General features: G+C 38.7%; 1 long non-coding RNA gene across 1 annotated transcript; it reads left to right on the top strand.

Moving 5' to 3' along the window:
* The first annotated feature begins 559 nt into the window (after positions 1 to 559).
* LOC128474824 (uncharacterized) lies at positions 560 to 1175 on the top strand. Its single transcript, XR_008346407.1, has 2 exons — positions 560 to 592; positions 1117 to 1175. It is a non-coding gene; the product is annotated as an uncharacterized LOC128474824 (long non-coding RNA).
* Positions 1176 to 22040: the final 20865 nt, after the last annotated feature.

Below are 22040 nucleotides of genomic sequence, written 5' to 3'. Positions count from 1 at the left end.
GGGAGAAGATGGCCAGAAGGGTGGAGGAGTGTTTAAACTAGGGAAAGGGGGGGAGGGAAACTACAATATAGAAGGGGAAGATAGTATAGATAGAGAGCTGGGGCATATAAATGTACCTGGGGGTGGAGCGGAGGGAGGGGTTAGAATAGTTAATAGGGATAGGCTGGATAGGAGAAAAAACCATACACCTCTAAATTGTATGCTTACTAATGCCAGAAGTCTGACCAATAAAACTGGCGAACTGGAGTTAATAATGTCTGCAGAAAATTATGACATAGTGGGTATAACAGAGACATGGTTGGATGATAGCTATGACTGGGCGGTTAACATACAGGGTTATAGTCTATTCAGGAAGGATCGAAAAAAACGAAAAGGGGGAGGAGTTTGCCTTTATGTAAAGTCCAGCCTAAAGGCCACACTGCGGGAGAATATATGTGAGGGAAATGATGATGTGGAGTCATTATGGGTAGAAATATATGGAAAGAAAAATAATAAAATACTGATCGGGGTTTGCTATAAGCCACCAAATATAATTGAAGCAGCAGAAGATCAATTATTAAAGCAAATAAACAAGGCAGCAAATCACAATGAGGTGGTTATTATGGGGGACTTTAACTATCCCGACATAAACTGGGAAACCGAGACCTGTGAATCTCATAAAGGAAACCGCTTTCTGACTATAAGTAAAAATAATTATCTGTCCCAAATGGTACAGGGCCCAACCAGAGGGGGCGCTCTACTGGACTTAATATTAACCAACAGACCTGACAGAGTAACTAATGTGCAGGTCAGAGGGCACCTAGGAAATAGTGATCACAATATAATACATTATAACTTGTCGTTCAATAAGGGAACTCTTAGAGGAGCCACAAGAACTATAAACTTTAGGAAGGCAAAGTTTGATCAACTAAGAGAAGCCCTTAACACTGTAAATTGGGAAAATGTCCTCAAAAACAAAAGCACAGATACTAAATGGGAGATTTTTCAAAATATCTTAAATTCTCACTGTGAAAAGTACATACCGTATGGGAATAAAAGTGTCAGGAGCAAGAGAAAACCAATGTGGATAAATAAAAATGTAAAGGTGGCAATAAATGGCAAAAAAAAGGCATTTAGGCTACTAAAACAGGAAGGCAGTGAGGAAGCACTAAGAAGCTATCGGGAAAAAAATAAAATATGTAAAAATCAGATAAAAGCAGCAAAAGTGGCGACAGAAAGACTCATTGCCAAAGAGAGTAAAACAAACCCCAAAATGTTCTTTAACTATATAAATAGTAAAAAGGTTAAAAATGAAAGTGTCGGCCCCTTAAAAAGTAATGAGGGAGACGTTATAGACGGGGATCAGGAAAAAGCGAATCTATTAAATATATTCTTCTCTGCTGTATTCACAGAGGAAAATGAAATGCCAGGTAATATACAGCAGGATGAGATAAATGCCCCAGTACATGTCGCCTGTCTAACCCAGGAAGAAGTGCAGTGCCGCCTAAAAAAAATCAAAATAGACAAATCACCAGGTCCAGATGGCATTCACCCCCGCGTTCTAAGGGAGTTAAGTAATGTAATAGACAGACCCCTATTTCTAATATTCAAGGACTCTATAGTGACCGGGTCTGTTCCCCAGGACTGGCGCATTGCAAATGTTGTGCCAATATTCAAAAAGGGGACAAAAAGTGACCCGGGGAATTATAGGCCTGTTAGTTTAACTTCTGTTGTATGTAAACTGTTTGAGGGTTTCCTAAGAGATGCTATTTTGGAGTATCTCAATGAAAATAAATGTATGACTCCATATCAGCATGGGTTTACAAGGGATCGGTCCTGTCAAACTAACCTGATCAGCTTTTATGAGGAGGTGAGCTCAAGACTGGATCGGGGAGAATCGCTGGATGTCGTATATCTTGATTTTTCCAAAGCATTTGATACGGTGCCACATAAAAGGCTGGTACATAAAATGAGAATGCTTGGGCTGGGGGAGAATGTGTGTATGTGGGTAAGTAACTGGCTCAGTGATAGGAAACAGAGGGTGGTTATTAATGGTACATACTCTGAGTGGGTGACTGTTACTAGTGGGGTACCACAGGGGTCAGTTTTGGGTCCTATTCTTTTTAATATATTTATTAATGACCTTGTAGAGGGATTGTATAGTAAAGTATCAATCTTTGCAGACGATACTAAGCTCTGTAGCGTGGTTAACACAATAGAGGACAGTGCACGATTACAAATGGATCTGCATAGGTTGGAGGCTTGGGCTGGGATGTGGCAGATGAGGTTCAACACGGATAAATGTAAGGTTATGCACATGGGGAAGAAAAATCCAGGCTGGGAATATGTATTAAATGGGAAAACACTGGGGACGACTGACATGGAAAAGGACTTAGGAGTCTTGGTTAACAGTAAATTTACCTGTAGCGACCAGTGTCGGGCAGCTGCTGCTAAGGCAAATAAAATCATGGGGTGCATCAAAAGGGGCATGGATGCCCATGACAAGGAAATAATTCTACCATTGTACAAGTCACTAGTCAGACCACACATGGAATACTGTGTACAGTACTGGGCACCAGTGTACAAGAAAGATATAGTGGAACTGGAGAGGGTTCAAAGACGGGCAACCAGAGTAATAAGGGGAATGGAAGGACTGCAGTACCCAGAAAGATTATCAGAATTAGGGTTATTTAGTTTGGAGAAAAGACGGCTTAGGGGGGACTTAATAACTATGTATAAATATATAAGGGGGCAGTACAGAGATCACTCCCAGGACCTATTTATACCCAGGACTGTATCTATAACAAGGGGACATCGTCTACGGCTGGAGGAAAGAAGGTTTCTACACCAGCACAGACAGGGGTTCTTTACAGTAAGAGCGGTGAGACTATGGAACTCTCTGCCAGAGGAAGTGGTAATGGTGAACTCAATAAAAGAGTTCAAAAGGAGCCTGGACGTGTTTCTTGAAAGCAATAATATCACAAGTTATGGATAGTAGATTAATAGGGACAGAACGTTGATCCAGGGATTTATTCTGATTGCCATATTTGGAGTCGGGAAGGAATTTTCCCCCTGGTATGGGGCAATTGGCATCTGCTTCATAAGGGTTTTTTGCCTTCCTCTGGATCAACACGGTAGGGACACAATATGTATATAGGTTGAACTTGATGGACTTTGGTCTTTTTTCAACCTTATGAACTATGTTACTATGTTACTATGTTACTATGAATACCTGGGAACTCTCTGGGTTTTCCCAGATATTGCTTCTCCGGTTTTCTGGGTCAAGACCCGAATCCTCTGGGTCGCGGGAGCGAGGTCTTGACACACCCTGCTCCCTGCCCATTTTCCATTTAAATGAGGGTGTTCCTGCTGACATAGACGGGAACGCCCCTGACATCAGCAGAAACACCCCCAACATCAGCTGGACCTCCCACTGATGTCAGGGGACCTCCCACCGATGTCAGCGGAATCTCCCTCCGACGTCACGGGACCGCCCGCTGACATCAGTGGGCAGTTCTGGCCGCGTCCGGCAAGGGAAGGCTCCGGGTAGCCGGAGCCCAGAAGTTCCCAGGTATGACTTTATGTTATGGCTATTAACATTTTTTTCGTACTTGTGAACTCTCCCAGTTATGCATATTTTCTGATACTCAAATCAACAACTGAGGCTAGAAAATATGCTGGATTGGCTCCTAAATGCTTATTAGTGTTGTCTTTGGGAACTCTTTTATAGAAAAAAGAAGGGCCAATAAACGATTGCAATTAAAAGGCTAATTGTTTTTCTTTATTATTACTTATATGGCATAAGTTATACTTTTGGTAATTTGAGAAATTGTCCAAATTTAGAGTTTAATTAACTCACAGTATCTCCATACATGTAATCATCAATGGAATTATCTTTTCTTAAACTTTCTCTTGATGTTACGTGAACCCCTGTTCCTTTTAATAAATTATTTGCACAAAGGCTTATTGTGCCGCATGATTAATTGAATGTCTTTTTAATTATAAAAGCTTAAAGTGGACTGCAATGATCTTAAAAGAGAAGAACACAAGCTCAGAATACATCTTGGCAACGTGTTAAAGAGAAGATGAAAAAAAAAACACTGACAACCCTCTAGCAAAACAGATGGATTACAAAAAAGCAAAGTTAGTTGTTTAAAATGTATTAAATTGGCTCAATAAATAGCAATACATGTTAAATCAATAAAAGCTGCTTACACATTTATAGAAAATTGAAATTTCTAATTATTTTTCATTGCAATTAAGCAGACACAGTTTGCCCTTGTGTCACAATTCCTTTGAATAAGGGCACATTCATCACTGCTGGAGAGAAAACCAATTAAAATGTCACTACATACCCTAATCAGAATTTGTATTGGAAGTTTTTTTTTTCTTCAAATGCTTGACATTACATTTGTATATGTTGAAATCGTTTATCCACATTTGTCTTTTATATTGGATGTTGGTAGGGAAGCTTCTTAATTTATGCGTTGTTTTTTTTGTGTTAAACCTTAGAGTCGGCTAAGGTTTATTTGTTTAACATGTTATAGAGGCAGTTAGTGTTTTGTCTAAGTAGACATGAAAAAAATCATGGACTGCCATATGGATATATGTCAGAATAATTCATACATTATTCTAAACGATCTCCCCGGCACAAACTGTGGGAGCTCCAACAGGGCAAAGCACCTGCTATGTAGGCCAATCTCCCTGCACTGTACAGAATTACAGTAAATGTAGTACCGGTACATTTTTTTTTCTAGAAATCTCCATATATGCTAGCTATTTTGAATGCCAATTAAAATGCTTTTAAATTTTCATTTAGTGTAATTTACCCCAGACAGGTAATTTAATATATATTTTAATATATCGTGTTGAAATTTCTATACTGTACTTATGGTCCTGTTTCCCCAGGTGATTGGGTCTGTTGGCCCGGGCAGAGGAGTGGTGTTTGGCTATGCCTATTCTCCAGCAGGATTTTTCCAGCCTACTCAGACTCACTTCCCTACTATTCCCCACAAAATGGATGTTTGGGGTTAGACTTGCCCCTACATGTGGTACATAGTAGCTTTCAGGACTTGACTCACATGCATGTATCCTGCACCAAAGAACAGCCCAAAAATTGTGCCACAGAGTCTGGGTTGGAATATATCGCCAACGCTGAGGACAGTTTTTAGGTTCCCATACCAGAAATACAATAAAGAAAAACCGAATCCATATAGAGTAGCAGATGACTAATGGAACCAGCATGGTATAACGGAAATCAAGTTACTATAACTATGCACCTGTACACAAGTAGATCACAATCGTGCAAGCACCATGCCATTAGAGAATCACACACCTTCTGGAGGATTGTGTCTAACGTTTGTGGAAGCTGATGTTCTTGTACGTTTGTTACTGTTATTGGCTGTTTTAAAAGCAGTGGGCATGGAAGCTGAAAACTTGGAGATCAAAAGACTTCCGCAATTCAACTTCACCCCGGGAATTGCATGACATATATATCAGTTCATAACATATAATCCGCTTTATACTTTAAAAAATTGTAACGTTAGTTTGGTTACTTTCCTACGTAGTCGTTGATGTGGTAATAACATTTTCCGGCCTTGAAAGGATTGCAGAAGTTGAGAATTTACTGGAATAAGAAAAAAACGTAATCCGCATAGTTTCCTACTGTTTTGATCCTAGGTTGGAGTACTCATTGACTGGTTTAGACTCTGAAGCTTGTTTATTATTTTAATGTAGTCTGGTGATTAAGCTGGAACACACTTAATAGTGACATTCATGAATAATGTTTAAACAGTCAGAAATCCAGCAAATAATAATAAAGTGACAAACCGTACAGATCTAAGGTGGAATTGCTTTATTTCTTCAGCTTATGTCATTTTTTTTTAGGTGTTGGAGTCTGTTTTCAGGTACTGAAGCCATGTGTATTTTTTTTTTTTAAACCAAATTGTAAAGACTAAATTGTATTAATTTTCTTTTGTTGTCCTAATTTTAGATTTTGGAAGGAATGTAGGGCATTTTTCACAAAACCTGATCCCACACTTTGGCTGTTTGTTTGACACATAAATGCATTGTGCAGATATCTTCTCCTAAAGTTAAATCCTATAAAAAAAAGTTTAAAAGATAACTTTTTAGGCACATATTTGAAATGAGTTTGAAAAGTTCAAGTGTTTGATTAAAAGGACAGCCCTGGACCAGACCTGCAATTATGTATCCCAGATATTCTCTTCTAGAACCCTTAATTTCCTACTCCTGATAGGAGCCTACAGGGGATAAACTAGCCTGGAGGCACCATGAGCTAGTATCCCGCCAAGAGCGAGCCGTAACATGGCTAAGGGGGATAACAAAATTATTTGTTAGGGAAAACACAGTCTTTTATCCAGTACAGGAGGACAATTAAGCAAACAAATTATGATTCAAATGTGTCATTAACACAAAACAACCAACGAACAATGAAGGATTGTATAAAACAACAAATAAATTCCAGCCGGCGCATGTAGACACCTGCCCCCATAGTTCTTTAAACGGCGACCAACAAGTGGAACACCTACCTGTTATTCTAAAGAGAAGGGCAACTAGTCTGAGAAGTGCCTACCCTATGTGTATAATTCTAATTCAGCCACATGCCCCAACTTTAGTACCTGTTAGTGCTCCAATGGCAGAATCACTATGGTCCTAGGCATAACTATCCCCCTAGTAATCAGCTGTCACATCTGAGCATGTGGAATATGCAGTGCCTAATTTAGAGAGGGTGGTAGATAACTGGGACAGCCTCCCATCAGAAGTGGCAGTGGTTAATACAATACAAGGGAATTTAAACATACATGGGATAGGCAGAAAGCTATCCTGAAGACAAGACCAAGAGGTGTGAGTCTTTACAGCAGAAATAATGGGCAGACTAGATGGGCAAAATTATTCTCAAAACATATTTATCATGTTAAATGCATGAAGCCATATGCTCTATAATCTGACAATTTGACATGCATTATTTACTACTACAAGACCAAGGCATAATTTGTTAATTCCCTAATTTGATTATAAACATGAGAAAACTATTAGTAGCATTTTTGGCTGGAATCCCAAAAATCATATGGTAAAAATCATTTAAGATAATTAAGGCACTCAAACATTAGTCAAAATGTTGGCAACATAGAACAGCATAAAAAATCTTCTCCCACGGTGATCTGGATTATTAACCTACAGATTGGGAAGAGTGGGAAGCATGGCTGCCCCAATAGCGTCACAAGGATACAAAGTGGGAGCTGCAATGGAGCTACTTACCTGAGCTGGTCAGGGGAGATCAGAGCATCTTAACCACAAGCCCAGGTTCCCTACTGCCTGGAAAAGTGGAGCAGCTAACTGGGACAGTAGGACAGTGGCCAAAATAACAAGGGTTTAACCTTCACAAGTATTCTCATTTGCAATAGACTTCTAAAAGAGCCTTGCTTTAATCTTTGAATAGTCATGGAACCAAGTTAAGCCTTAAGTATGTTATCAATGTGAAAATAGAATGCCTGCTCTGTACATGTGCATTCACTATACTGGGGGTCTGCTGCTGGACCAAACTTCTCAGTTTACTCACTTTACTATTCATTATGAAGACCACAGAAAAGTTCTCCTGTAAAAAGGGCTGATCTGGTCCTTCATATTGCATAGGTGTTTTGGGGAGATTTCTTTAATGTGATTTTACTGGTTTAGTTATACATCATGCAAGGCTTAGTTAACAGGACTTGTAGGAGAGGATCACTAGACTTCCCGCAATAGAAGCGGCTAGCGATCTGTAGGGATGAGGCCAGTCTTAATTTGTATTTAAAGGCTAGAGGCAAGAATGACCAAAATCCGGGCAGTGATTCGGCATGACCAAACTCCACTCCACTGCCCACAGATTAAAGTTAGATCCAGAACACAGCTCATCTCCGAATGAAACCCCACAAGTTCCAGTTCTGAAGATGGCCCTTCAAATTAAAAATTTAAATGTTCTTCCCACTTCCTAATAGTCCCACTAATGCAAAGCCATATGGAAACTCCATATGGAGTGGTGAAAACATCATCATCTTCTAAGTTACACAAACCAGATTCTAGATTGTAAGCTTGTTGGAGTAGGGCCCCAATTACCTCCTGTTTCTGTAAGTCAAATTGTTATGGTATGCACTGCTTGTTATGTCCTGGTCACCCATTGTACAGCAATGTGGAATATGATGATGTGCTGTAAAACAATACAGAATTATAACAGTTGTTTCTGTGCATGTACTGTAACATTTATAAAACAATTAAAATAAACTAATTTGTATCATAATGCTCAGGCTACTGATGTCTCGAGCAATGATCATCCTTCTGATTTTGAAGATAGACGGACAATTAGGAATTTCTGGCCTAGGTTGACCTACGTTGATATTTGGTTGAGTGATATTTTCTGAAAATGACTATGTTGACCTTGACAAAATAGCCTCATATGTCTGAATTAATAGCTTCATGCAAACAAAGCATGTCCCTAGCATACAAGAGTTTTACTAAAGCAACGTTCAAGGATAGCGGAAAACATCTGAAATTCTTTTCTCTTAAACGTGTTCTATATTTCAAAGCTTTAAAGAAGTAACTGCGAGCGTCCATTCAGCTCTACCTCATATAATAGACTTGTGCATTCGTCTTCGGGCGAACATGAAAACCAACACGAAGAGTGCGTTTTTATGTTCGTCCTGAAGAAACGAAGAAGTGAAGATATCGGCGGTAAAACGTAGACTCAGACGAAGACACACACCACGAAGAATCTTCGTCTTCATCTTCGTCTACTAATCTCCCCGGTCCCTTCCCCATCTAGCCTACCTTATCTCCACAGCATCGCAGGGGTTGACGGAAGCGGAAATCCGTAGGTTCACTGTCAGGGGTTAAGGGGAGGAGCGAACGACTCTATTGGTCACCTGCAGGGTCCTCCTCTGGCATCAACCAATTGGTTGATGCCAGAGGAGGACCCTGCAGGTGACCAATAGGCTCACTCGCACAGCCTTTTTAACTCCTGATGGTGAACCTACGGATTTCTGCTCCCGTTAACCCCCTGGCCACTCATTAGGGTAAAGTTGAGGAAGCATGCATGACCTGCACATCATTGTGTTATATTTCGAAGCAAAACCTTCATTGCTTTTTTTTCTCCTGATCTTACTCACATGTGCAGTAAATTCTCATTCAAATTCTATAACTAATGAAGCACCATATGTAACCAGAAACCCGAGACTTAACAAAATACCGGTACTACACATTGTATGTATATTTTTTTGAAGAAAGGGTTTCTTTACACAATACCTATTACCTAAAGTCATATTGCTTTACATTTTCTTCAGTACTATTTTAAATTTACATAAGGAAATGTTTCATGTTTGATTTGACTTTTGAATAATGGGGGCATAAAAAAAACATTATGGGGAACACTGAAAATGCTTCTAGTGCTTCTAGGTCAAACTTTCAGTCTGAAACTATCACAATATATTTTAGCCTTACTGGAAAAAAGAACATAGGCTTTTCTGCTTATGTATCTCTCCGTTTAACAACTACTACTACTACTACTTTCCACCTTACTTGATTTATTCTGTTACTTGCCGCAGACTCAAATTAGTTACAAATCTCTGCCTACGTGCATCCTCTTAAGATACCTGCTTTGTTACGGTCTCCTGTTCAGAGGCCCACGCCTGTCAAAGCCCCCTGCCGGGGAACAGAGGTTTCCCTGTTCAAAGCTCTAGGAGACAACCTTTCACTGCCCACTTCTACTGTCATCCCTCTTCCACTCCCTCCACCTTTGATGTCTTTGTGGACAGCTCTGACATTCTACCCTACCCCACCCTGCCTACCATAAAGTGTACCCATCCAAGGAGACTTCCAGCGGTGGACACCAGTGATCTAATGTGACACTACCTTCAAGTTTAACTTGAAAATCTTGCTTGAATTCGGGCGTAATTCTACATTTCAGCTGATTTCTTCTATGACCTGCGTTACAGAATGTTTTTACTCAAATATTTCTGCATCAGTTCCTTAAACAATGAAGGGTATACGTATCAATAAGGTTCCAATGAATTTGAGTCACAGATCCCTTCTCGACCTTTGTCCCACCTGTGCCATTGGCATGTAGATGCCCAACTGAGCTTTCTTCACATACAACCACTCTACAGGTCACCATGAGGCTGGGGAGACATAATTTTTATTTAAGACATGCTGTTTAAGACATGCTGTTCACACAGACATGGTCCCAATTATATAGATATATGTCCCTATAGCCTATGAACAGTGTTGTATATTTTTGTACATCTGATGTATTTTGTGCATAAAATTGTACTTTTATCAGTTCATTGTAATGTCGCCTTTTGTAAATATAGAACATACTAACTAGCTTTCCCGAGCAAAGTAAAAAAAAAGTTTATATGATAATATGATGATTTTATTCAGATTCATCCAATGGAAAATGTATACTATCTATCATACTGTGAATGTTTGCAAATAAATGATTTTGAAATGGAAATATGCGCAGACTTTGGATCATATTTTAAAGTTCAAACGTCTTGCTGCTCATAAAGAAAAAAAGAAATCAAAGCCAACAGCTCCATCTATATAACCGCTGAAGTCATTGCACACACTGGGGATATTCCTCGGTGGAATATATTCATTTTGGAATAAATATAACATCTGTTCATTATGTTAGCTGGAACTGGTCTGAGTGGGTATCGGAGCAAATCAGGCTGTTTTCCAGGGCATTAGAGGGATAAGTAGAGAGTAAATCAACCTATTTATTATTCTCTAATGGATAGAGATACCATTAGATACACTTTCACCTGTTCTGTGTTTTTTCTATGTAACCTGGAGATAAGATATATATAGACAAAACGCTTACAGTAAGTATGGCTACATCTATATACAGTGATGTGGTTATATAAAATGTATAATAAATTATATGAACATATGTAACTAAATTAATTGTGATCAGTTGATATGTTTTTTCATATTTAATAAAATATTAATGTCCTTTAATGTTTTTTTTATTATTTAAACACAGAAACAAATAATTTGACTGCAGATAAGAACTATTCGGCCCATCTAGTCTGCCCATTATTCTGCTGTAAGGACTCAGACTTTAATCAGTCCTCGGTCTTGTCTAAGATTCAGGATAGCCTTATCTCCTGATTGTGAGCCCATTTGAGTGGGGCTCTCAAATGTAAGTCTGAATGTTATATACTACTGCTCATGTCCTCTTTACCCATTGTACAACTCTGTGGAATACGATGGTGCTATATTAAACAATAAAAAATAATAATATAATAATAAGGGACACTCCAGCCATCATACGCACTTTAATGCATATTATAGCTAAGTAGCCCCTATACATTTCCATGTGAGCCCCATTGAAAATGTATGGAGGGATTCTGCAAAATCCTATTTATGCATTTGCCACCTTTTGCCGTGGAGGAGATTTGTCAGCCCAAGACACATCATCTTCCGTGTGATATACTTTCCGCTAGCCAGCGCCGGCTCGGGGAGTGTTCAGGGGAGTCTAATGAGACCAATTATGCTTCGGTGCAGAAAATGTTTCCATTGATTTCATTGGGAGCACTTTCATGCTACTGATTGGCTGCTTGGAACAGCCAATCAGTGAAGCAAAAGATAAACCACAGTGTAGGTGTTCTGCTGCAGGTACTCCCTAAGGTGATTTTTCCGGTGGCAACCAGGAGAAGCAGTGATTCTCCCGGCGATTCTCCCGGAGTCTCTGGGCTAAACCCTGAGCGTTCCCTAAGTGAGAGAAACCCTGAGAGTTCCCAGATATGGTGATTTATGTCCCTGTGCTTAAGGGACTGTTTTGTGAAGACATAATATTATGTCCACCATCCCTAAGGGGTTAATATGCATTCTTTTTTTCTGGGGGATGCCTATTGTGTCAAATAATACAGCTGAATTGGATTTACCTGCTCTACCCATGCTCAAGAAACTTGTCAAAGATATCCAGGAACTCAAAGAAGCTGTGGTGTATCAGAAGAGAAAACAGGAGTAAATCAGCGGACGAGCAATAAAAAAAAGATGGCAGCCTTCCTGGAATGGGCTCTTTTAAAACATTGTCTGGTTCTCTTATGCAGTTTTAAACCTTCCACTATGTTTGTGTTTGTATGCACATGGTATCAACAGTCATTAAGAACAAAGGGATCCCGTACATGCATATTACACAAGATTTTGTTAAAGAACAGTGCCACATGAAATAGAACCATAAATGAATCCAGCCCAGGGGTTTATAGAGGGTCATTCACTTAAAAAGGATCTGACATAAAATCATAACTATATCCAGCACCTGAAACCCATTTGAAAACTTATTTTATTGAAATATTTTTCAAATTATTGAGATTTATATTTCCCAGGTCTGACATCTACCCAGTCTCAATAGCACAGATCTCCAATGACATTTGACCGCCCTGGGCAAGCCAGGGGAGATAAGAGAATCTCCCCACCGAGCCCAGGATCCCCCCGCTACTCAGGACAATGCCCCAAAAACAGGGCTGTTCCACAAAAACTTGGACTATTGGGAGGTATGTTTTTAGATAAAGAATAGCAAACCTCCCAACTAAAGGCAGACCCTATCATTGCTCTACAGCCATCCTATGCACATTAATACATTTGTGGTCCCTTCAAATTTTCATGTTTCACTTTTGAAAGTTAATGAGGTGATTCAGCAGGATCCCCCAAATGTATTGGCCCCTTTCCCTACCCCAAGCTAAATGCCCTGCAGGAGATCCATTCCGCTGAACACATCTCCCTCTACTTAATATATTGGCCTCCAAACAGCTCCCGCACTGAAAAAGGCAATGCAGGCAGTCGTCTCAGAAAAGGTAAGCAGATTTGTAGCAGGTCATAAGCACATTGCTTACTCCATTCACCTAAAAATATGGTCCTACAAAATTATTATTATTTATTGTTTAATATAGCACCATCATATTCTGTAGCGCTGTACAATGGCTGTGTATAGATTTCTATATATGATGGGTCTGACTGATTGCATTTCATTTGATTGAGAATACTGTGTGTGTGTTAGTGTGGCCGAGAGAGATATGTGTGTGAATGTCAGGTTGGTTGAAAGAAGTGATTTTGAGTTTGTGTTAGTGAGGTAAAGTGAGTTCAGTATAAGTGTGCATATTTATTGTCATAATTTTATTTTAAATGTAATTTAATGTTTTTTTTTCAATTGATCTGGGAGATTTCCTGGGTATTGTGGTCTCTGGCTATATATTCAGGCCAGGACCCAGAAATATTAACTGTGTCCACAATAATGGCTTTCTGATTATAAAGTGCTGGTGCTGAATAATTTCTAGGGATGGTTTTTATTTACAGTTCTGCCCCTGAGCTGTGCCCCTAAAACTTACCTCCCAACAGTCTTGTGACAGTCCTTGTTTTCAGGCGCTGTCCCTGGTAGCTGCCTCACTGTCCTGCTTTTGGTGGGCAGTGGGGATCATGGGCCGGCTGTGGACATCCTTTAATCTCCCTGGCTAACCCAAGGAGCTCTAAAATCAATGAAGATCTTTGCTGTTACTGTTACGTCGCTCTCTACTCATCCTTATAGGGAATTTGGCCCCACTTAGATTTTTTAATACTTTAATAATATAAATAGGGGTTATTGCTACCATTCTGTATTATTTATGAAAAATTGTAAATTACGCATGTAGTTCACTTTCCGGATGTTTCACAAACACAGCGATTTGTGCCAAATTCGGGCTGTAATAATACTGCCCCAGGCATCCGCATTACAACTCAACGTAATAAAACTAGTACTGGCTAAACTCTTCATCAAATAAAAGTTTTGTTTACTTGCATTTGGCAGATTTCCTGCCCTGGCACAAGACCACCTTTTGTTGGCATTACTAAATGTTTAACCAATTGTACTGTTGAAACATAAAATATAATATGTTGAAACATAAAACATAAAAAAAATATTGAGAAATGTTTGAAATTTGTTTTTCTCACCTTTTAAAATGTGTTTCCTATCTCACTCAAAATATCGAGAGACCCTACCTGGGGAATTCTCAGATCTGCTTTCTTGTAGGCATCCGCCACCTGCAGACACAGGGCACAGGTGGGTGAAATATCAGGGGCATGGCCACCCTCCTACGTGAATAGCAGACACTGGTACTGCAAGTCGCAAAGTGGGAGCTATAATACAAGATTTGAGCTGCTATAAAGGGACAGTTTACTGTCCTTGACAGCCCCACTACAAAAGACTGCATATTAAAGTACCTGTGAGTAACAATAACCCTCTGTGAGTACTTGCATTCTTCACCTACACAGAAGCTGCAGCCCTGATGCAGCATATGCCCTCCTTTTCCGTTGTCCAACTATTCTTGCCACTGATTGGATGCCTAAAAAAGCTAATCAGTGGCAGGAAAGGGCACCCATTGAAATCAATGAAAGTACTTTGAAGTGGTTTGAACAAACCTGTCTGGTTTTATGTTTTTTTTTTTGCTCATGTTTACTTAGTTTACTTAGTCTTTTAACGCAGAAGCAATATATCAATGCTGTCTCAGCAATATGTATGCCAGACACTGCCCTAGGCTAGGTTTATGGCAGCTCCAACAACTGCCCCTTCCGTGCTGCTATTGTTACTACTGAGAACCTGTATCTGACATCATATTGTGGCAATCTGGCCTTAAAGGACATGCGGCTCTGGGTGGAAACTGTGCAGGACTGTGCTGACTCCACAAAGCCCTCCTTAGTGTTAATGGGCCAGTTGATCTCCATTTTAACTAGCCCATTGAACAACAGGGAGTTTGATCGCCCAATGGGGCTTGCAAAAGGTTTCAAATAGTTTAGAACGGGCCCCTCCGGCCGGTGAAGACAGGCTCCACACAAGTTAAGTGTGTGTTTTTGTGTGTATTACTGTGTGTGTATGTAAGTTTGTATGTAAGTAACAAGGGCTAGGGGTTTAGAGGCTGATGTGGTACACCTGGCTTTACTTTTTCTCCAGCCCAGAAGGTGCCAGTTCTCTCCTGGACACTGCTGTGACTGGCGACGGGCTTTGAATGTTACACTGACCAATCTTATCATAAATTTACCTTTTACATTAAAGACCCTTCCAGATGAAGGCATAATCCAGCATTGATTTACAAAAACCATAAACTCATTGTATGTCTCATAACTTGGACCACTCCGCCCTTAGCTTCATTTTATTTTTTTAAGGCTAGGTTTCCACTTGTTTTTTTTTTGATAAAAACGCCCATAAAAACGCCAATAGCGCCACCTGGCGTTTTTTTAGTGAAAAAACGCTGCAGCCAGATGTTAGCTGTTCTTCAATAGGAAATCGCACAATGTCATTTCCACTTGGCGTTTTTCTGTTTGGCGTTTTTTCAGTCCTCTTTGGCGTTTTTCTGCTTTTTTGGGCTCTGTGGCAGTTTTTCTAAATCGCAGCATGTTGACACTCTGGTGTTTTTTGCAAGGAAATCTTGGCGTTTTTCTCCAATAGAAGTCTATGGGAGAGAAAAAACGCCATGAAAAAGCCATGTGGGTTTATTGCCTTGGCGTTTTTTATGGTGTTTTTTCCACAGTTACAATGCAGAGGATGGACCCAGTATCTGTGTGTCCTACGAGAAATAGGCTGAAAACAAACAGTTTCACACAAAACAAAGTCCTGGACTGGTTCATATTGAATTTTATACCATTTGGAACAAACATGCCATTACAAACAAACATACCCGACGCATCAACTGGATCCTGCGTGCCAAAAGCAACAGCAAACAATTTGCACCATCATTTGGGGCCAATCTTCCCAGAGGAGCAGACATTCGGAATAAAGCATGCCTTACAAACCACAGAAAAGAGACAAAAGGGTCTACCAAGTAAATGACATCAGGAGAGGGCAGATACTTGCCATTTATCCTAATCCCTTTTAGCTGGGTGAAACTTCTAACTTGTAAAGGCTGGAAAAACTGCCTAAGGTCAAAAAAAGCAATTTCCACAGAAAGGCTAAAACGCCAGAAAAAACTCCAGAAAAAACGCCAAAACGCAGGTAAATGCAGTGGCAGTTTTCTTGGCGTTTTTCCTGGCGTTTTTCATCAAGAAAAAAACGCAGGACAAAAACCCAAGTGGAAACCTAGCCTAATGCAATTTCAAGACAATCAAGCAAACTACAGCAATGTCAAGCGGTGGTTGATATTATCTCACACGTAAAGACAATTACATTACAAACAACACAGTTTAAGTCTTTGTACAATTTAAATGTACTTTTCTCCAACAATATTTCCTCTGCTAAACCGTTTGATCAGTATTACCTTTGAAATCCAGTGTCTTTCATCACAGCAAACAAAAACATCTGCGGTAAAATTTGTTTCAAGTAAATCCAAGTTAAATTTAAGCAACACTCTATAATAAAACTTCTCAGAGACAAAACAGTCGCTCCATTCATATTAATATTTATTACTGATTTGGCTGGCCACTAAAGTGTTGTGACCAACGACAATAATTTTACCTATAATATTTACAGATTAAAATAAGCAACATCTATGTTCATTATAATAATCCCACTTGATGTGAATGCCATGGCCCTTAAATAATTAAATTAATTAATAAGCTTAATTAAATTAATAACAATAGAAAATATCTGAGACCGACAGCAGTCTACGGCAGGACCAGCATTATCTAACCAATTTTCTGTTCTAGTGTTCTCTCACCTCTCATCACTGAGCCTTACAAAGACTGTCTGAACCAATCAAAAACAATCAGCAACTTAACAAGACATTCATTTTCATTTTGGTGCATCCCTAGTGTTTGCCATACATTCAGTGTGCGTATTTATTTAAATACCCTGAAAAATTAAACATCTCTCGAGTATTAATTATTAGAATTATCAATTGGATGGTTACATTTCATGAGGACTGCAGGGCTTAACAACTTATTAAGTGGTAGTGATTTAAATTGTATTATAATTATTATTATTATTATTATTATTATTATTATTATCATTATATATTATTATTATTATTATTAATAATAATAATAATAATTATTATTATTATTATTATTATTTTTATTATTATTATAATAATTATAAAAAACAGCAGTTGTAGAAGTAATTATTAATAATAATAATGATAATTATTATTATTATTATTATTATTATTATTATTATTATAATAATTATAAAAAACAGCAGTTGTAGAAATAATTTTAGTATTAGGCCAATTTTTATTAAATTCTGAATTTTTGTTTTTGTTGTTACTTTTCTTTTGACTGTATAGATTACATTGCTCCTATACACTGTACTTTTTTATTTTGCCTTAGAATCTGTCTAAATTATTGCACAATGCATACAATAGTCATGGGCCACTTATATGGTGTAATTAATTATTTAAAGAAAAAAAGGCTGTGATATATTGATTGCATCTAATGTGAACAATATTCCATAATTATTACAATTACAATGATAATTATGTGTGGTCACATACGCTCTACTGATGCTGGTGAATAATGCATTCATTTATTAAAAATACCAACTTGCATTTTAAGTGAAATTATGCCCTTTCTCCCTGATTTAATGCATTCATGTGAATCTTAACCTGCTAATTTAGCATGTACTTATCTTAACAATAGCCTCAGAAACAAAACAGATACGTTTCCAGAGGCCAGAAGGTGTATGTTTTTCTGCAAGCGGTCTTTTGGAACAAAGCAATTAAATGTACCTTTTACAATCCCGGGGTTTAAATGATAGTAATTAAAAATCTAATGATGGAATTAGTTAAAAGGTTCAAGTAGCTCTTTTTGCTGGGTGAAATAACCAAAAGGTCATCCAGCAGCGGCTAGCGAGAGAATGTAAGAAAGTACGTACATACAAGAAGTCTTAAACTACAGCTGTCCATTTTCACAAATCCTACATTCTAGAACAAACAAAAAAGCCTATGTAATGATGTAATATGATTATAATTATGTTTCAACAGTAGAATCTCAAACTAAACAAAAAATATAGTTCAGTGATATCCCAGTAAATGCATTTTAGGAGAAGCTGCAGCTCCAGAGCTGCAGCACAATGCCTCCTCTGTGGTGCGACATTGGACCATTTTCTGCTCATGGGTATAGGGGTCTTGTTAACCCAGACCGGAACCTCCTACTTCTAGAGTTGACTGGCGTCGCGTATACCATGTGGCAGAAGATATCTTCGGATGAAGACTTCTCCTGCACGAAACATAGCTGGGGGGTGGGGAACGGGGGCAAATACATATGGAACCTATTCTGCTGAATCCCTCCATGTTTCTTCAAGTGGGGACTACACAAAATTTTAAACAGACCAATCAGCTATCATATCCACTAAAACTGAAAAGAACCTTTAAGGGGAACGTGGATCTACAGCAGATGTTTATCTGATTTATTTTTGCATTTTCACGTGACGTGGACATTTAAAAAAAAAAAAAACCTCTGCATTAAACCACAAAGTACAAGTGACATTAAGTCTTTCATGCACTTGAGATCAGCACATGCCGTGTTTGGTTACAAATTCAATTTAATTCGTTCTTGATAGGAACGGCTAAAACATTTGCACGATCCTCATTTCAAAGCAGCCATGTGGGCTCCTTGCGCAAGTGAAGTCCAGACAATTGGTTGCAATTACGATTTGAAAAGTGATGTCACTTTTCTCTTTTCTCGCATGGAAAGTCTCAAAAGCAGCAGGCTGTGCCGTTCGTGTTGGATATTATTCGGGTGTTGTGAGGAGTTAACAACGTGGGCATCATATACTAGGCGGAGGACCGTTAATAATAATACTAGACATATTGGAGAGACAGTAAAGTGTGTTGATAAATTAGACATTAAGTGTTAAATGTATTTATTTTGGAATGTATAAAAGGAACGTCTATTAAAAGCTGCTTCTCAGCTTCCAAACAGCTGTCATGTATATTTAAAGGGACAAGCCGGCGTTCTCCTGAACAATGAATACACATTTAGATGTTTAAGTACTTTAAGATGTATTCATCAAACCTATGGAAAAATAAGAGCCTTCGGGAGAAGCTGCAGCGTAATGCCTCCTCTTTGGGTCTGATGTTTCATGCCTGCTCGAAGCAGCCTATCAGTGCCAGGGAAGCGCTTCCATTAAAATTAATTCCTTTCTGCACGCGCGCACGGGCCACCTGAATGCTCGCAAAGAATGGCAGCAAGTATATATCGTGGCAGGAGATGTGTCCGGTCAAATACATCTCCTTTGTTGCAAACAGCAGCAGGGTGGGGGAAGGGGTACATGCATATTTGGGGGTATTTGCAGAATCCTCCGTGCATTTGCGAAACCGTGAAAAATGAAAGGGAATACAGCTATCATATGTATTAAAGTGCATATGATGGCTGGAGTGTGTCTTTAATTATGTTAAGATTCCACAGTCTGCTAAAAAAAATAAAAAAAATAAAATAAAGTTATAATAAAGCCTTATTATTGCGTTTGCTCATCAGAAGGCTTCACTATCATTTTAAACAACCGAATCTTAGATTGCTAAAGGCAACAACAAGAAGTCAACAATTAAGCAAGTTTATTTGGTCATTGTGATTCGATAAAAAGGAAATATTTTTGTTCCGTTAGGAATTAGGTACAACTCAAGTATACAATATTTTTTTATTATTTTTGACATTTATTTTCTTTTTATGATGTTCTTCTTCTTATGATTTATCAGCTGTCAGTACATTGCTGGGAGCCGTTGCTGGATTTTTTCCCCCTGATTTTGAACTTTCTTATCATCTGTTTTCCTTTTGTGCTGTTTCTTTTTCAATGCATCATTTTTTTGGTTAAAATATTCTGTCTTATCCAAAACTGTTTACGTGATACACATTGTTCTAACTCGGTCAGTACAGAATGATTTAAGAACCCTCTGTCTTCAAGACTTCTATTTGGCTATAAAACAGAAATCACAGTTTGACACTTAGTTGGTCTTCCTCATCTCCAGTACAGATAGATTATCCTCGCTACGCCTGGTCAGTCTTTAAATGAAGGATTATAAATAAAATTTCTCCTAAAAGAACTTTTTCAAGGATGATAGTTTTTAGACAAATGTATCTATGATAACAATAAAAAGGCATATTTTGAGACTACTTATGGTATTTTGGGTCAATTAACATACATACCTTAGACGCTTAGTGGTTTAGGTTAAGCTCGGAGGGCTCTTGGAAGTTTCCACAAATAACTAGAATTTTCCAGGGGGTTTCTCATATATTTTTAAAAGGTTTTATAGGTAGTACAGAGATAGCAAGTTCACATGGCATGTAAAAACTCCCCCGATATGTCACCTTGTATTAAAATCCACACCATATGAGGGAGTTTGGACTTATTACATTTTGGTGTCTGTTTGCTGTTCGTATGTCAACTGGGGGGAAAGATCCGGGTAAAGAGATTGCCACCAAGGCTGCAAGGAAAAATGCACCTTCCACAGGTGATGTCAAGAGACCATATTGTTACAGCCAAGGAATTATTGCCCTCCGTCAGATCCATTGTTACCAAAAGTCAACTGAACTTTTAAGGGAAATTGCACTTGACTAACCTTCATTTCCATTCTCTTGCTACTGGTGCACTGGAGGAAGCCATTGAGGCCTATCTCATTGGCATTGTTGGAGATACTAACTTGTGTGCCACTCATGCCAAGAGGCTGACCATACAGCTTGACATACAGAAAGACATACAGCTTGCCCGCAGTAATTACAACGGGTAACAACCCCTCTTGTTGTTAGTGGATCTAGATTGGATACCCCATTGTTTATTTATTCAAATAACTTGTTATCACTGTCTGAGATTGTGGATAAGAGATGGAAATATAATTTATACCATGGCACATCAAAATTGGCTTTCAAAGCACACCTGGCTTCATTCTCTCCAAGGAATCTCAACCTTCCAAACATCTCAAAGCATATCTGTCTTTCATGTCTCCTGGAGTTTCAACAAATCTCTACAAATCTGTTCAAGGCATGCTTTTCTGGATTGCATCTTAATACAAATTAATAGGTAGATACAGATAAATGTCACCATTTTATCTTAAAGCGTATCGATATCCCCTGAGTGTATCTTGATTGCTTTTCTCAGTTGCCTCCACGAAATAATATTAGATGTTTCAGTCTTTTAAAAAACATTTTAAAAGCAAACTTCTGCCGTGAGAATTGATCATTTGAGGATTGATTCTGAAGGAACACAATTAGTTCAAGAATTGCCTGATGACTGATTGAGCCGTTGTAGAGGTGCATATGTTTGATAAGTCATTATTCTCAATAAATTGGTGAATTCAAACTTTAGCAATTAAAACTTTAATACTTAACACTTTGCATTCTTATGGAATGCAGATGATCTAAATGGTAAATTTGAATTAGTAAATTCAATTAAAAAAATTGAGACTACTGATTGCCAGCATGATGCCAGCTTAATACCACAGCTTAAAAGAAAGAATGAATGAAGGATCACATGACGAGTATCTTATATTTCCAAAGCTTTTTTAAATATTTGCAAAAGACAACTTTATGTAGTGAAAATGGTCAAAAAGTATGCCTTCTGCACAAAATCCCACTGCTTATGTTTTAATATTTAATTATACGCAGCATGCTGACGACTTTTAGTATATTGTCGTTTAAATAGAACAAGAACTAGTTGGTAGTAGCTTCTATAAAGTTGGAGTTGGCAGTAGAATTGTAGGGGAGATCCTACTAATGTGCGAACTACATATTGTTGTGCTGGTACTCTCACAACCCTAAACTCAACCATGATAACACACTCAGGGTTAGATTTCCCAGTATGCAGAATAGAACAAGGCTAAATTTTTACCTAGCTGTTGCCTGATGCAGTCCCAGCAATGCCCTGTCCTGAATCCCCTAAAACATTTACACTTACCTTTCCCCATGGGCATACTTGGGAATCCTCCAGATTTTGCCTCCAGCAATGAGAGCCGATTGGTGGGTCACTCTAGGCAGTTATAGTGGTGTCTGCCCAGCTCATTACCCACCCGGCTCCTACCCACTCCCTACCATTTAAAGGTCATTGGGTGCTGCTTTTGCTCCCTAACTCATTGATACCCCTATGAGAGGAATGAGTGGGAGAGCGTCTTTGGGGC

Source organism: Spea bombifrons, chromosome 2 (genome assembly GCF_027358695.1).
Source record: "Spea bombifrons isolate aSpeBom1 chromosome 2, aSpeBom1.2.pri, whole genome shotgun sequence".
Classification (NCBI taxonomy): Eukaryota; Metazoa; Chordata; class Amphibia; order Anura; family Pelobatidae; genus Spea; species Spea bombifrons.
This window is presented reverse-complemented; position numbering and strand designations above follow the sequence as displayed.